This window comes from Schistocerca nitens, chromosome 2 (genome assembly GCF_023898315.1).
Source record: "Schistocerca nitens isolate TAMUIC-IGC-003100 chromosome 2, iqSchNite1.1, whole genome shotgun sequence".
Taxonomy (NCBI): Eukaryota; Metazoa; Arthropoda; class Insecta; order Orthoptera; family Acrididae; genus Schistocerca; species Schistocerca nitens.
The window spans coordinates 500,027,504-500,042,113 of NC_064615.1; the positions used below are offsets into that span (position 1 = coordinate 500,027,504).

The 14,610-nt window shown below is 41.6% G+C and overlaps 2 non-coding genes across 2 annotated transcripts; one reads left to right on the plus strand and one right to left on the minus strand.

The window, feature by feature from the left end:
- Positions 1 to 1,745: 1,745 nt before the first annotated feature.
- Positions 1,746 to 1,817, minus strand: Trnap-agg (transfer RNA proline (anticodon AGG)). The gene has a single exon. It is a non-coding gene; the product is annotated as a tRNA-Pro (tRNA).
- A 3,717-nt stretch (positions 1,818 to 5,534) lies between these two features.
- Positions 5,535 to 5,625, plus strand: Trnay-gua (transfer RNA tyrosine (anticodon GUA)). The gene is given in 2 exon segments: positions 5,535 to 5,571; positions 5,590 to 5,625. It is a non-coding gene; the product is annotated as a tRNA-Tyr (tRNA).
- Positions 5,626 to 14,610: the final 8,985 nt, after the last annotated feature.

Consider the following 14,610-nt stretch of genomic DNA (forward strand, 5'->3'; position numbering starts at 1 on the left):
CAATCCTTACACTGGTAATTGAGTGCCCGCTGTCTACCATAATGATCGAGGCCTGGACAAAAAGGGGGCGGGGGTGTTCTTAAGGGTATGACACCCATTTTAGTGAAAGCGTTTATATTGATAGTCATATTAATTTCCAAATTTAGTAGCTAATTTTTAAAGAGAATAAGAGTCTAGAAAATGGGAAGATATTATAACACATTAGAAGCTTCGTTTAGCACAGGGTACTTTTCAGTTGCGTTCCTGAAGGTCAGACCACGTGGTTTGTAGCCTGGCTGTCTGTAGAAAACTTTCCAGCCAGGGGAAGACGGCCTCTCCAAGTGTGACCAGAGCTGTTGCCAACAACAAACCAAAGACGGCTCGTAAGTCCTGAGGTCGAACCGGTAAACCACAGCAAGTTGAAGGTAGGCAAGGGAGAGGATTAATTATGCTCCTCCAAGAAAAAAACTAAAAGAAAGTACGACTTTTGCAAACATAGACGCAGACGACAGAAATATGAAGCTACAGCGTTCGCTTCATTTATGTACTCCTGGAGCCGTAGTCTGCAGACGTGTATTTACAACAATGATAGAGCTAAGTGAAGTACTGATTGTGCCGAGTGGACTTTCCGATTTCATACCGTATAATAACCCGCCACATCTAGTTCTGAAATTTTTGGGCAATGGATTTTTAGATCATGTATTTACCTGATTTATGATTTATTGTAAGTTATACTAAAACGATGTACCAAGTAATGACCTAAACAAAGTGTATAATTTTTTAAATAAGGTGATAATGGTAGAATGTAAATGCATTAAGAACCACTGAGCGAAAAAACTACACAAAATCTATGCTTCAATAATGGAGGAAGAAGGCTGGAGAATACGCTACAGTGCAGAATTACAAGAGTTAATACAATGTAGGGAGATAGTAAAACGTGTGAAACCACAGCGAATACGATGAATAAGACACTTGGAGCAAACTGTCAGAGGATAGAATTCCAAATGAAATGATGAAAGCTGTGATCTATTCAGCTAGGCGAAAAGGGGACCTAGAAGAAGGTGGATTGACGACGTAATAATGGATCTCATCAGTATGGGAGTCGATAACACAGCAGCAAACAACCGAGAAGTGTGGAGGAAGATTGTTAAAGAAGCCAAGGCTCACCAAGGGCTGTAGCGCTACTGAAGAAGAAGAAGAAGAAGTGATAGAGTGTTATTTTGGAGATCGTAGACATTTGTTATGTTTGGGAGGGGAGGCGGCGAACAAAATGTAAATAATATTAATAGAATATTGTTTTTGAAATCTTAGACAACGGTTTTTTCTGGGGGATGGGATGGGGTCGGGAGGCGGACGGGACAAAATCATATTCCGAACTTGTCATACTCTGTAATCGGGTACCATCGTTCAGAGGACAAATATTGAGACTTGAAAAGACATGACTTCTACAACAAATTAGTATTGTCAAAGTAAATGAATAGCAATTCTTTGGCATTTATATCGTATTTTCATCATCTACTTTGGCTACATTCAAATACTGGTAGACGCTAGTGCCATTACGGTCTTCTTCTGGAACCCGCTAAATCAAGAAGAGTGAGATGAGAGTAGCATCAAGACGCAAATTAGAAATCAAGCACTTGAATTTTCGCAGTCGTCACCGTAAAGACACAGTAAGTAACTATGAGTAAATCAGAGCTACCTACAGCTCTAGCAAACTGCAAGAGTTTTGCAATTTGCACGTAGCCAGGAATATGATACAAAAACATGGGCTCGTCCGGGATTTGAACCCGGGACCTCTCGCACCCTAAGCGAGAATCATACCCCTAGACCAACGAGCCGCTCGTGAGAGAAAAAGCCTTTCTCTTGCGTGAGACGCAGCAAGGCGGTCCAGCTGTGTGGGGAACGCGGCAGGTTTCAGCCAAGGCTGCCTGCTTTTATAGCTGCGTGGCGCATTCGAAATTGTTGGACTACAGCAAGTAAAAAGACTTCAGAAGCAGAGAACAGAAGCAAGTTAGCATCTCGCAGTAATGATAAAGCTAGCAGATTGCAAACTGCAGCATTATCCGACAAAACTAGTATTTTTTTCCGACCTGCTCAAACGTTAGATGAGGAACGGGATCGAGAGTTTCACGTCGCGTCGCCTTCAGCATACTTTGGACATTAACAAAAGCCCGCATTAGAATGACGGAGGAAATATGAGAATACCTGTCTTAAAAATACATGCCTAACGCGCGAGCATTAAATTCTATTTTCTTATTTTCTTCCTCAGTTGCATATATTTTTAAAAAGACACCAATTCACATACATTTCTGTAGTTTGTCTCCGGGACACCGAATGCTACAAAAAAGTAAAGTGGTGTGGCGTTGTTTGCTGGTAGACGCCGAGATGGATGTTCAACCGACTAGTTGGTAAGCATTTTCCTATCCTTCCTGCACACCGGCACCTTTAGTTATGTGATACGGGTGTTACGTGTATCTGATACGTGCAGAAGAATGAAATCAGTGTGTGTAGTGTGGTGTCATGTTTACGTTGTATGATAATAAGAGAAGGGAGAAGGTGAGAGTCGGTGGCAGCACTAAAGGGGACGCCGAGCTTAACGTTCCCACCCGATGGACGGACCACCACCAACAGTGTCACGTGCCCTCACTCCTCGAGACACTGCGGAGAGGTTTGGAATTCAATCGAGGACACTGCGCAAAGTCTGGCGATCAGGAGGCGCCACCACCTCCTCTCTGCTTTCGCGGAAATGTGAAGTCAAAGTTGCAAACATCGCGTGGCATACTTGGTCGGTGACCCGGCGACCATCGATGTCACTTACGTGCCGTGGTCTGACGGGAAGTGGTGTATACAATGAGTGAAGACCGCTGACTATCATATGCTACTGAAACTGTGATCGTTATCAAGAAGCAAATTAACTAGGTGAAGAACAGCATAAGACCACGCGTGTGACTTACTGAACCCAATACTCGCCGTAGTTGCACTTACAATAAGGCGATCCGTAAGTTATGGTGAAGAATGATGCCATGTAGAGACTAAAAGAGCAATATACTTAGATATGCACTCCTGCCCATGTCCCTCTGCACACAGAGTGGGGCGCACATCACTAGCTACTCTTACCTGAACAGGCAGACACGTGAGGGCAGCTCAGGTTTTTGCATTTACAGTGGCTTGCTTACTCGTCAGCACTTAACTATTGACGAGCGAGCGCAGCCATGGGTAAGAGTTAGTTAACAATAAACAAAATAGTACAAGCATTCGAACATTATGTCTGTGCTGTTCATCTAAAGAACCAGAATCACATATAGCTAATAATGAAAATAATGTAATTCCAGGAGTAATGCCAAATGAGCACATAAAAGTTATTCGGGGTATAAAGCGAGTTATGATGCCGAAAATTTCAGGATTACATTCGAAGTAATTACTGTACTAGGAAAAGTAATACATAATCAACTAGCTTTAATACGTATAGAATGTCTGCAGAGAAAGCCAATTCCGAAAACTGGAATGTAATTGCTATCTTCATAGGAATGGAGGCAATAAAATCACAAAAAGTTGTAATTGTAATAGCTGCAATGTGTAAAATATTCACTATTATAAGGCAAAAATATTGAAATTTATTTAAGCAGAAGAGCAAATTGGTTTTACAAGTGGATGTAGAACGTTGAATCATTTACAATTTATGAATTAAATCACGGAAAGGAGCAGTGAGTCTAAATTACTAATTATCCTGTCATTCACAGATTCTGAGAAAGCTTTCGACTTAATTTCAACAAAACCTTCGTTTATAGGACTTAAGAAACAAGGCATTGGATTCAGCATATGTTAGAATACTGAAGAATATATACGTCATTTCTTGAGTCTCTGTTAGATTTCATCACGGTAATGGGGAACTGAAAGCAGTCATAGAAAATTATTCATATTCTTAAACTGGAAGTAAATGAATCCTTATTAACGAAAAGTAGCAGATTGAGAAGGATGTACGTTGCAGTAAGTACTGGGAGATGAATAAGCTTGCACAGGATAGAGTAGCATGGAGAACTGCATCAAACCAGTCTCAGGACTGAAGACCACAACAACAACATCTGAACCTTCGCCTTAGGATGATAATTTTCTGTTCGGGACGAATCGAAATGAATTTCAACTGATGCAATAACTTAACAGAGCAAGAGTGACGGTAGGTCTGAATTATACTATGACAAAAATATCTAACTATACAGGTCCAGTCCGACGCCTGTGGCCGGCCGAAGTGGCCGCGCGGTTCTGGCGCTGCAGTCTGGAACCGCGAGACCGCTACGGTCGCAGGTTCGAATCCTGCCTCGGGCATGGATGTGTGTGATGTCCTTAGGTTAGTTAGGTTTAACTAGTTCTAAGTTCTAGGGGACTAATGACCTCAGCAGTTGAGTCCCATAGTGCTCAGAGCCATTTGAACCGACGCCTGTGCAGTCGTTAAGGATTGTGCTGAGCAGCTTGCGATGATGTGATTCATTAAATTTAATATTAGCAGACGATTCACGGGCGGTTGAAGTGGTCCTCAGTTTCTTCCGTGAAAGTGGTTTTTATTTCCAGGTATAAGGTTTCACTTTAGTCTTGGATCAGAGGCTGGTTGGTTGTTGTTGGGACCTCTTTTCAGTCTTCTCGGTCTGTGACCCCATGACCGCCCCTTTCTTCGAGTTTTTAGATTTGGTCTCAGCTTTTATGCCTTTTCTATATGTTTTTAATGCATATTATTTTATAATTTGACACCCCTGACTGAATCCGTCCACTTTTAGCGGACCCTCTTTCTTCTGCGACAAATTCCGGAATTGCGAGACTGATGAACTTGCCGCTTGGTCCCATAACCCCTCTCAATTAAGTAATGGCCGACGTCACCGACATAAGTGTTAGTGATCATTACCTAAACATAAATCCTATTATAACCAGAGGTATCAGGAATAAATTATCCACTTTAGGATGGCGGCCGTGTTATTTCATTATACAATTGAAATGATATTAAACTGCAGTTTTCTTGTTAATGACAAATTCGGCTAACTATTCAAAAATAATCTTTGTAATTACATGTATCTGCTGTCGTTCGTTGTCAGGGCACTTGTTGCGTTTTAGTTGTACGTTTTTCTACAGATCATTTCGGCCAGGTTTCTTCGGAATCTACGCCTTTCCTACCAGTTGGATTCATGTAATCATGGTCAAACTTTGCGTATGCCGGACAATGTGGTAATGTTATAAACGGACACGCTAGATGACAGAAGAGTTAACTTTCTGGTCAACGCCACTTGAAAAAGAAGGTATATTTCCTCCTCTGGCAGAGCTATTTGAAAATTGGCATACGACAGCTTCCAGTTAACAAGCGCCGAGATGTGATGACAGACTGTGTAACGAATGATCAGTAGCACGTTACCTATCTGAATGACGCTACCAACGCAATGGTGTGGCCGACGTAAAAGAGCTTCGTAGGCGTCGCGCGAATGGGAGATGACGTAACGGTACCGCTGACCGCCAGTCAGCGTTTGGCGGCACTTTCGCGTATGTGGCACACGGCCTGGCGAAAGTTGTACATTCCTTCGGTAGCTCAGTTGGTAGAGCGGTGGACTGTAGCGGAGCTATATAGCAGACATCCATAGGTCGCTGGTTCAAATCCGGCCCGAAGGAAAATTTTAAACATTCATGACTTAGCTTCTCTTAACAAAATAAGCTACACTTTAATCTTACAAACTGTTGTGACATTTTTAAGACAAAGGTACGACTAAGGCAGAATCAGCATATGGTAGCTGTTCTATGTGTGCATTTCACATCTACGTGATTATTTTGCTATTCACATTTAAGTGCATGGCAGAGGGTTCAATGAACCACCTTCAAGCTGCCTCTCCACGGTTCCACTCTCGAACAGCGCGCGGGAAAAACGAGCACTTAAATTTTTTCTGTGCGAGCCCTGGTTTCTCGTATTTAACGTGATGACCATTACACAAAGCCCATGCCTACTACAGTAGTACAAGTTTATATGCCAACTAGCTCTGCAGATGATGAAGAAATAGATGAAATGTATGACGAGATAAAAGAAATTATTCAGGTAGTGAAGGGAGACGAAAATTTAATAGTCATGTGTGACTGGAATTCGTCAGTAGGAAAAGGGAGAGAAGGAAACGTAGTAGGTGAATATGGATTGGGGGGAAGAAATGAAAGAGGAAGCCGCCTTGTAGAATTTTGCACAGAGCATGACTTAATCATAGCTAACACTTGGTTCAAGAATCATAAAAGAAGGTTGTATACCTGGAAGAATCCTGGAGATACTAAGAGGTGTCAGATAGATTATATAATGGTAAGACAGAGATTTAGGAACCAGGTTTTAAATTGTAAGACAATTACAGGGGCAGATGTGGATTCTGACCACAATCTATTGGTTATGAACTGCAGATTGAAACCGAAGAAACTGCAAAAAGGTGGGAATTTAAGGATATGGGACCTGGATAAACTGAAAGAACGAGAGGTTGTAGAGAGTTTCAGGGAGAGCATAAGGGAACAATTGACAGGAATGGGCGAAAGAAATACAGTAGAAGAAGAATGGGTAGCTCTGAGGGATGAAGTAGTGAAGGCAGCAGACGATCAAGTAGGTAAAAAGACGAGGGCTAATAGAAATCCTTGGGTAACAGAAGAAATATTGAATTTAATTGATGAAAGGAGAAAATATAAAAATGCAGTAAATGAAGCAGGCAAAAAGGAATACAAACGTCTCAAAAATGAGATCGACAGGAAGTGCAAAATGGCTAAGCAGGGGTGGCTAGAGGACAAATGTAAGGATGTAGAGGCTTGTCTCACTAGGGGTAAGATAGATACTGCCTACAGGAAAATTAAAGAGACCTTTGGAGAAAAGAGAACCACTTCTATGAATATCAAGAACTCAGATGGCAATCCAGTTCTAAGCAAAGAAGGGAAAGCAGAAAGGTGGAAGGAGTATATAGAGGTTTTATACAAGAGCAATGTGCTTGAGGACAATATTATGGAAATGGAAGAGGATGTAGATGAAGACGAAATGGAAGAGGACGTAGATGATATGGGAGATGTAATACTGCGTGAAGAGTTTGACAGAGCACTGAAAGACCTGAGTCGAAACAAGGCCCCGGGAGTAGACAACATTCCATTAGATCTACTGATGGCCTTGGGAGAGCCAGTCATGACAAAACTCTATCATCTGGTGAGCAAGATGTATGAGACAGGCGAAATACCCTCAGACTTCAAGAAGAATATAATAATTCCAATCCCTAAGAAAGCAGGTGTTGACAGATGTGAAAATTACCGAACTATCAGTTTAATAAGTCACAGCTGCAAAATACTAACGCGAATTCTTTACAGACGAATGGAAAAACTGGTAGAAGCGGACCTCGGGGAAGATCAGTTTGGATTCCGTAGAAATGTTGGAACACGTGAGGCAATACTAACCTTACGACTTATCTTAGAAGAAAGATTAAGAAAAGGCAAACCTACGTTTCTAGCATTTGTAGACTTAGAGAAAGCTTTTGACAATGTTAACTGGAATACTCTCTTTCAAATTCTGAAGGTGGCAGGGGTAAAATACAGAGAGCGAAAGGCTATTTACAATTTGTACTGAAACCAGATGGCAGTTATAAGAGTCGAGGGGCATGAAAGGGAAGCAGTGGTTGAGAAAGGAGTGAGACAGGGTTGTAGCCTCTCCCTGATGTTATTCAATCTGTATATTGAGCAAGCAGTAAAGGAAACAAAAGAAAAATTCGGAGTAGGTATTAAAATTCATGGAGAAGAAGTAAAAACTTTGAGGTTCGCCGATGACATTGTAATTCTGTCAGAGACAGCAAAGGACTTGGAAGAGTAGTTGAACGGAATGGACAGTGTCTTGAAAGGAGGATATAAGATGGACATCAACAAAAGCAAAACGAGGATAATGGAATGTAGTCAAATTAAATCGGGTGATGCTGAGGGAATTAGATTAGGAAATGAGACACTTAAAGTAGTAAAGGAGTTTTGCTATTTAGGGAGTAAAATAACTGATGATGGTCGAAGTAGAGAGGATATAAAATGTAGGCTGGCAATGGCAAGGAAATCGTTTCTGAAGAAGAGAAATTTGTTAACGTCGAGTATAGATTTAAGTGTGAGGAAGTCGTTTCTGAAAGTATTTGTATGGGGTGTAGCCTTGTATGGAAGTGAAACATGGACGATAACTAGTTTGGACAAGAAGAGAATAGAAGCTTTCGAAATGTGGTGCTACAGAAGAATGCTGAAGATAAGGTGGGTAGATCACGGAACTAATGAGGAGGTATTGAATAGGATTGGGGAGAAGAGAAGTTTGTGGCACAACTTGACTAGAAGAAGGGATCGGTTGGTAGGACATGTTTTGAGGCATCAAGGGATCACAAATTTAGCATTGGAGGGCAGCGTGGAGGGTAAAAATCGTAGAGGGAGACCAAGAGATGAATACAGTAAGCAGATTCAGAAGGATGTAGGTTGCAGTAGGTACTGGGAGGTGAAGAAGCTTGCACAGGATAGAGTAGCATGGAGAGCTGCATCAAACCAGTCTCAGGACTGAAGACCACAACAACAACAACAACAACCATTACTCCCTATGTTGGTGGGTGCCAACAGTACGTTTTCGCAAGAAGGATGTAGGTTGCAGTAGGTATTGGGAGATGAAGAAGCTTGCACAGGATAGAGTAGCATGGAGAGCTGCATCAAACCAGTCTCAGGACTGAAGACTACAACAACAACAACAACAACAACCATTACTCCCTATGTAGGTGGGTGCCAACAGTACGATTTCGCAATCGGAGGAGAAAACTGGTTGTTGAAATTTCAGAAGAAGATGCTGTCGCAATGAAAAACACCTTTGTTTGAGTGATTGCCACTCCAATTCACGTAAATGTCTTTGGAACTATCTCCCCTATTTCGTGATAATACAAAATGAGCCGCCTTCCTCTGAACTTTTTCTATGTCATTCGTCAGTCCCACCTGATGTGGATGCCACACCATACTGCAATACTCCAGAATAGGGCGGACAAGTGTAGTGTAAGCAATCTCTTTAGTAGATCTTTTGCACCTTCTAAGTGTTCTGCCAGTGAATCGCTGTCTTTGGTTTACTCTACCCACAACATTATCTATGTGATGGTTATTTGAAATTGTAATCCATAAGTATCTAGTTGAATTTACAGCCTTCAGATTTGTGTGACTTACCGTGTATTCGAGGCTTAGCGGATTTCTTTTGGTACTCATGTGAATAACGTCACACTTTTCTTTATTCAGGGTAAATTGCCACTTTTCGCACCATACAGATATCTTATCTAAATAATCTTGCAATTCGTTTTGGCCATCTGATGACTTGGTAAATGACAGCATCATCTGCAAATATCTGAGAGGGCTTATCAGATTGTCTCCTATGTTCTTAATATAGATCAGGAACAACAGGGGGCCTATAAGACTTCCTTGGGGAACGCCGGATATTACTTCTGTATTACTCGATGACTTTCCATCTATTACTACCAACTGTCCATATAAAAGTTCCCTTTTCTCAGAAACTATTCTGAATAGTAAAATGTAAAAGAAAAAATGTCACCTGTAGGTAACCCATCTCTGACCACTTTAAGATAGGGATTGAGAAAGTATTGATTATTGTAGAGGTAATAGTTATTTTGTGAAAAGTGGACACAATAATCTGTCTACTCTTTTTAGGTATGTGAGGCCCTAATGTCTTTCGGATTTACAAAAAAAGAAAATCTCTTTGTTAAAATATATGCACAACGCCAATGTGTACAGCCTGTAATTTTGAACGAATTGTAGCAAATAGGAACTGGGAAAACGTGCACTTTCATCTTAAAAAATACAGTTTACTGGATAAAGTCATTCAAGTTGTCAGTGGAGCCTTGCTGTCAGCTGCCTCTTGCATTTCATCTTGCAATTTTCTTTTCCCTGCTCATCTGCACTGTCTTCCCTTTGTAGCAAGGTTTCTAACAGCTCTCTCTGGTGGACTATGTCTATCTTTAGCTAATTTTAACAGTTGTTCTACTGTGAAATAACCAACAGAATGTAACAGCCTTTTCAGGACTTTACACGTTGCAACATTTCTTTCATTGAAAACGTTAACACTGCATCAAAGACACCAAAATAGAGTGTAATAGTTTGACAGAAACACTGTCTTGCTACTTCTGGTTCAGATTATGCTGTTGATGGACTTGTTACGATTCTGAGTGAGGCCATGAAGACACTTCTTCAATAGTCTTACATCTGACAAATGTTTGAAAGTTCCCTTCAAGACCTCTACTATGAGATTAGGTATAGCTGGTTTGTGAATAAATTTGTCGTCATTTTGCTCTGTTCTGTGGTATTTGTACCATGCATCACTTTTTGGAGATCGTAGGCTATGAATAGGCGTATCGTCCGTTCAAGAGAGCTGGAACAAAACTGCCCTTACAGTTTTTCTCATGTCTGCTACACTAATAAAATGTTGAGCACATACCATGCCATAATAATTTTGAGTTTTATCTGTGACAAATTCTAAGAGTCTATTCTTACCATCTAACCCTATGGTATCTTTCCCATGTATGCAGTTTTCAGTTCTCACAGCCTCATATTCACTTTTGTATGTGACCTATGCACTCCAGTTTAGTGAAAGTTACATTTTCTCCCTATGCCTTCTCTTTCTCAATTCCTCTGAAAGCTTTTGGATCCCCAATCCCTAAATAATTGCCCTTGGATGCGGGTGATACAAAAAATAAAATTTCTGTCTGTGAACTGTCAAGTGTACATAGTCACGCAGTGTTTTATTTAAATGAATGAATAAATAAGAAATAAAGCACTAATATATATGTATCATATACTGTTGCAAAGGGAAAATTTCAAAGATTAAGACCAATGAAGAAAACAAAAATGGAGGACTTCAAGATTTTAACCTGCCCAAAATCCGTTAGTTACTTGAGAAATGGTGTCAACTTCCTAATGCAATGGAAAAAGATTAGTTTCCTCTGCACATCTTAGAAAACTTACACTCAACGCATTTTATTGTTTGCTACCTGTGATCAACAGTAGTCACTCATTGTGTATGTGTCCAGTATTTCGGTATGCCGCAAATATTTGTTACTGGGTAAGTTTCAGGCATAGCTTTAGACTAGGTACCTTGCATGTTATTTTTTGTCAGTTACGCAGTTCTTAGGATCTGCGAAGATGAAAATAACGAGAGCATTGAAAATACTGGTCGAATAGCTGCTGGGGTAAAGCCTCCCATTCTGGCACCAGTGCCTGTTGGAGCTCATGAAGTGTCGTAGGGGTGTGAAGACGTGCAGCGATACGTCGACCGAGAGCATCCCAGACGTGCTCTATGGGGTTTAGGACTGGAGAGCAGGCAGGCCACTCCATTCGCCTGATACCTTCTGTTTCAAGGCACTCCTGCACGATGGCAACTCGGTGGGGCCGTGCGTTATTATCCATCTGGAGGATGGTGGGACCCACTGCACCACTGAAACGCGGACATACTGGTGCAAAATAACGTCCCGATACACCTGAACTGTTACAGTTTCTCTGTCAAACACATGCAGGGGTGTATGTGTACCAATCATAATCCCACCCCACACCATTAAACCACCACTTCCATACATGTCAATTTCAAGAACATTAAGGGGTTGGTATCTGGTTCCTGGTTCACACCAGATGAAAAATCGGCAAGAACCACTGTTCAGACTATACATGTACTCGTCCGTGAACATAACCTGGGACCACTCTTCCAATGACCATGTACTGTGTTCTTGACACCAGGATTTACGGGCTCTCCTGTGACCAGGGGATAGTGGAATGCAGCTTGCAGGTGTCCGGACGAATAAACCATGTCTTTTCAGTCGTCTGTAGACTGTGAGTCAGGAGACAACTGTTCCAGTGGCTGCGGTAAGGTCCCGAGCAAGGCTACCTGCAGTACTCTGTGGCCCTATGCGGGCACTGATGGTGAGATATCTGTCTTCTTGTGGTGTTGTACACTGTGGACGTCCCGTACTGTAGAGCCTGCACACGTTTCCTGTCTGCTGGAACCGTTGCCATAATCTTGAGATCACACTTTGTGGCACATGGAGGGACTGTATTACGACCTGCTGTGTTTGACCAGCCTCCAGTCGCCCTAGTATTCTACCCCTCATAACGTCATCAATATGTGTTCTTTGAGGCATTTTCAACATAGTCACCATTAGCACGTCTGAAAACGTCTGCACACTTACTCGCTGCACCGTACTCTGACATGCACCAACACACATCTACTTATGTGGATTGCTGCCAGCGCCGCCGTGCGACGAGCGCAGGTCAAATGCACCGCATGGTCATACCCCGCAAACCACCCACCAGAGCGTTGTTTCACCATGTATCAGCATTATCCTCAATTTATGAGCATGAGTGTATTTCAGAAGCATTTAACAATCCTTGACTGTGCGTTTAAATGCATGCAAGTTCTCGAGAGCACAAAAACTTATGACCTTCAGTCGGTGTCTATTGAATTTAATATTGATTTTCCTTGGGTCTTTCACGAAGCCGAGCGTTTCTGAAGGGTGATGGACAAGCCTACTAAAGTGACGTCACAAGTTCTTTGCAGGGCCCGTTCATCTTGTTGGCCCCAAGGCAATGGCCTCCTTTCGCAGAGGCCTCTTTTGGAAACAGGTCGCATTTTTTACTTTATTGCTCACTGTTGAAAGGTTACTATTTGTGCTCATATACCTTAAAGCTCTCCGTTTCATACTACATTGGTAGTAGAGTGGCTAGGACAAACGACTGTAATTTGCGTTACTTGGCGAGCAAGTTGGTGCACTCTGGCCACAACTAACATTTGTTACATTTTTCCTGACATAAATGTCATCCAAATTGGGGTGGTAGCAACTCAGTGGGAGAGTACACTGAAGAAGGTGTAAGAAGCTTTCTTTTAGAACCTATAGCTACAGGTGCACAAGCACTGTTTTCGGCAAGCCTTACACTGGTAAATGAGTGCCCGCTGTCCACCTTAATGATCGAGGCCCGGACAAAAAGGGGGCGGGGGTGTTCATAAGGGTATGTCCAGTATTTTAATAAAACGTTTATATTGATAGCCATATTAATTTCCAAATTAAGTAGCTAATTTTTATAGAGAATAAGACTCTAGAAAATGGAAAGATACTATAACACATTAGAAGCTTCGTTTATCACAGGGTACTTTTCAGTTGCGTTCCTGAAGGTTAGACCACGTGTGTCTGCAGAAAACTTTCCAGCCAGGGAAAGACGGCCTCTCCAAGTGTGACCAGACCTGTTGCCAACAACAAACCAAAGATGGTTCGTAAGTCCTGAGGTGGAATCAGTAAACCATAGCAAGTTGAGGGTAGGCAAGGGAGAGGATTAATTATGCTCCTCTAAGAAAAAAACTAAAAGAAAGTACGACTTTCGCGAACACAGGTGGAGACGACAGAAAGATGAAGCTACAGCGTTCCCTCCATTTAAGTACTCTTGGAGCCGTAGTCTGCAGACCTGTGGTTACAACAGTGTTAGAGGTAAGTGAAGTACTGATTGTGCCGAGTGGACTTCCGATTTTATACCGTATAACTGTGAATGTGTAAAGTTGGGAAAGTTTGTTGCTATTGCAGTTGTTAATGGCACGCCACATCTAGTTCTGAAATTTTTGTGCAAGTGCTTTTTAGATCATGTATTTTTCTGACTTAAAAATTATTGTAAGTTATACTAAAACGATGGACCAAGTAATGACGTGAACAATGCGTATAATTTTTTTAATAGAGTAGTTCAGTGTAAATGCAGTAATTACAAGAGTTAATACAAGGTAGAGAGATAGTAAAATGTGTGATATCAGAGCGAATACGATGGCTAGGACACTTGGAGAGAATGGCAGAGGATAGAATCGAAAGAAAATGATGAAAGCTGTGATCTATTCAGCTAGGGAAAAGGGGGCCCAGAAGAAGGTGGATTGTCTACGTAATAATGGATATCACCAATATGGGAGTCCAGGGTGGAAAAGAGCAGCAAATATCCGAGAAGTGTGGAGGAAGCTCGTTGAAGAAGCCAAGGCTACTCAGGGGCTGTAGCGCTACTGAAGAAGAAGAAGAAGAAGTGATGGAGTGTTATTTTGGAGATCGTAGACATTTGTTATGTTTGAGAGAGGAGACGGCGAACAAAATGTAAATAATATTTATAGAATATTGTTTTGGAAGTCTTAGACAACGGTTTTTTCTAGGGGGAAGGGCTGGGGCGGCGGATGGGACAAAATCATATTCCAAACTTGTCATACTCTGTAATCGGGTACCATCGTTCAAAGGACAAATATTGAGACTTGAAATGACTCGACTTCTACGACAAATTAGTATTGTCAAAGTAAATTAATAGCAGTTCTTTGGCATTTATATCGTATTTTCATCATCTAATTTGGCTAAATTCAAATAATGGAAGGCGCTAGCGCCATTATGGTCTTCTTCTGGAAACCGCTAAATCAAGAAGAGTGAGATGAGAGTAGCATCAAGACGCAAATTAGAAATCAAGCACTTGAATTTTCGCAGTCGTCACCGTAAAGACACAGTAAGTAACTATGAGTAAATCAGAGCTACCTACAGCTCTAGCAAACTGCAAGAGTTTTGCAATTTGCACGTAGCCAGGAATATGATACAAGAACAT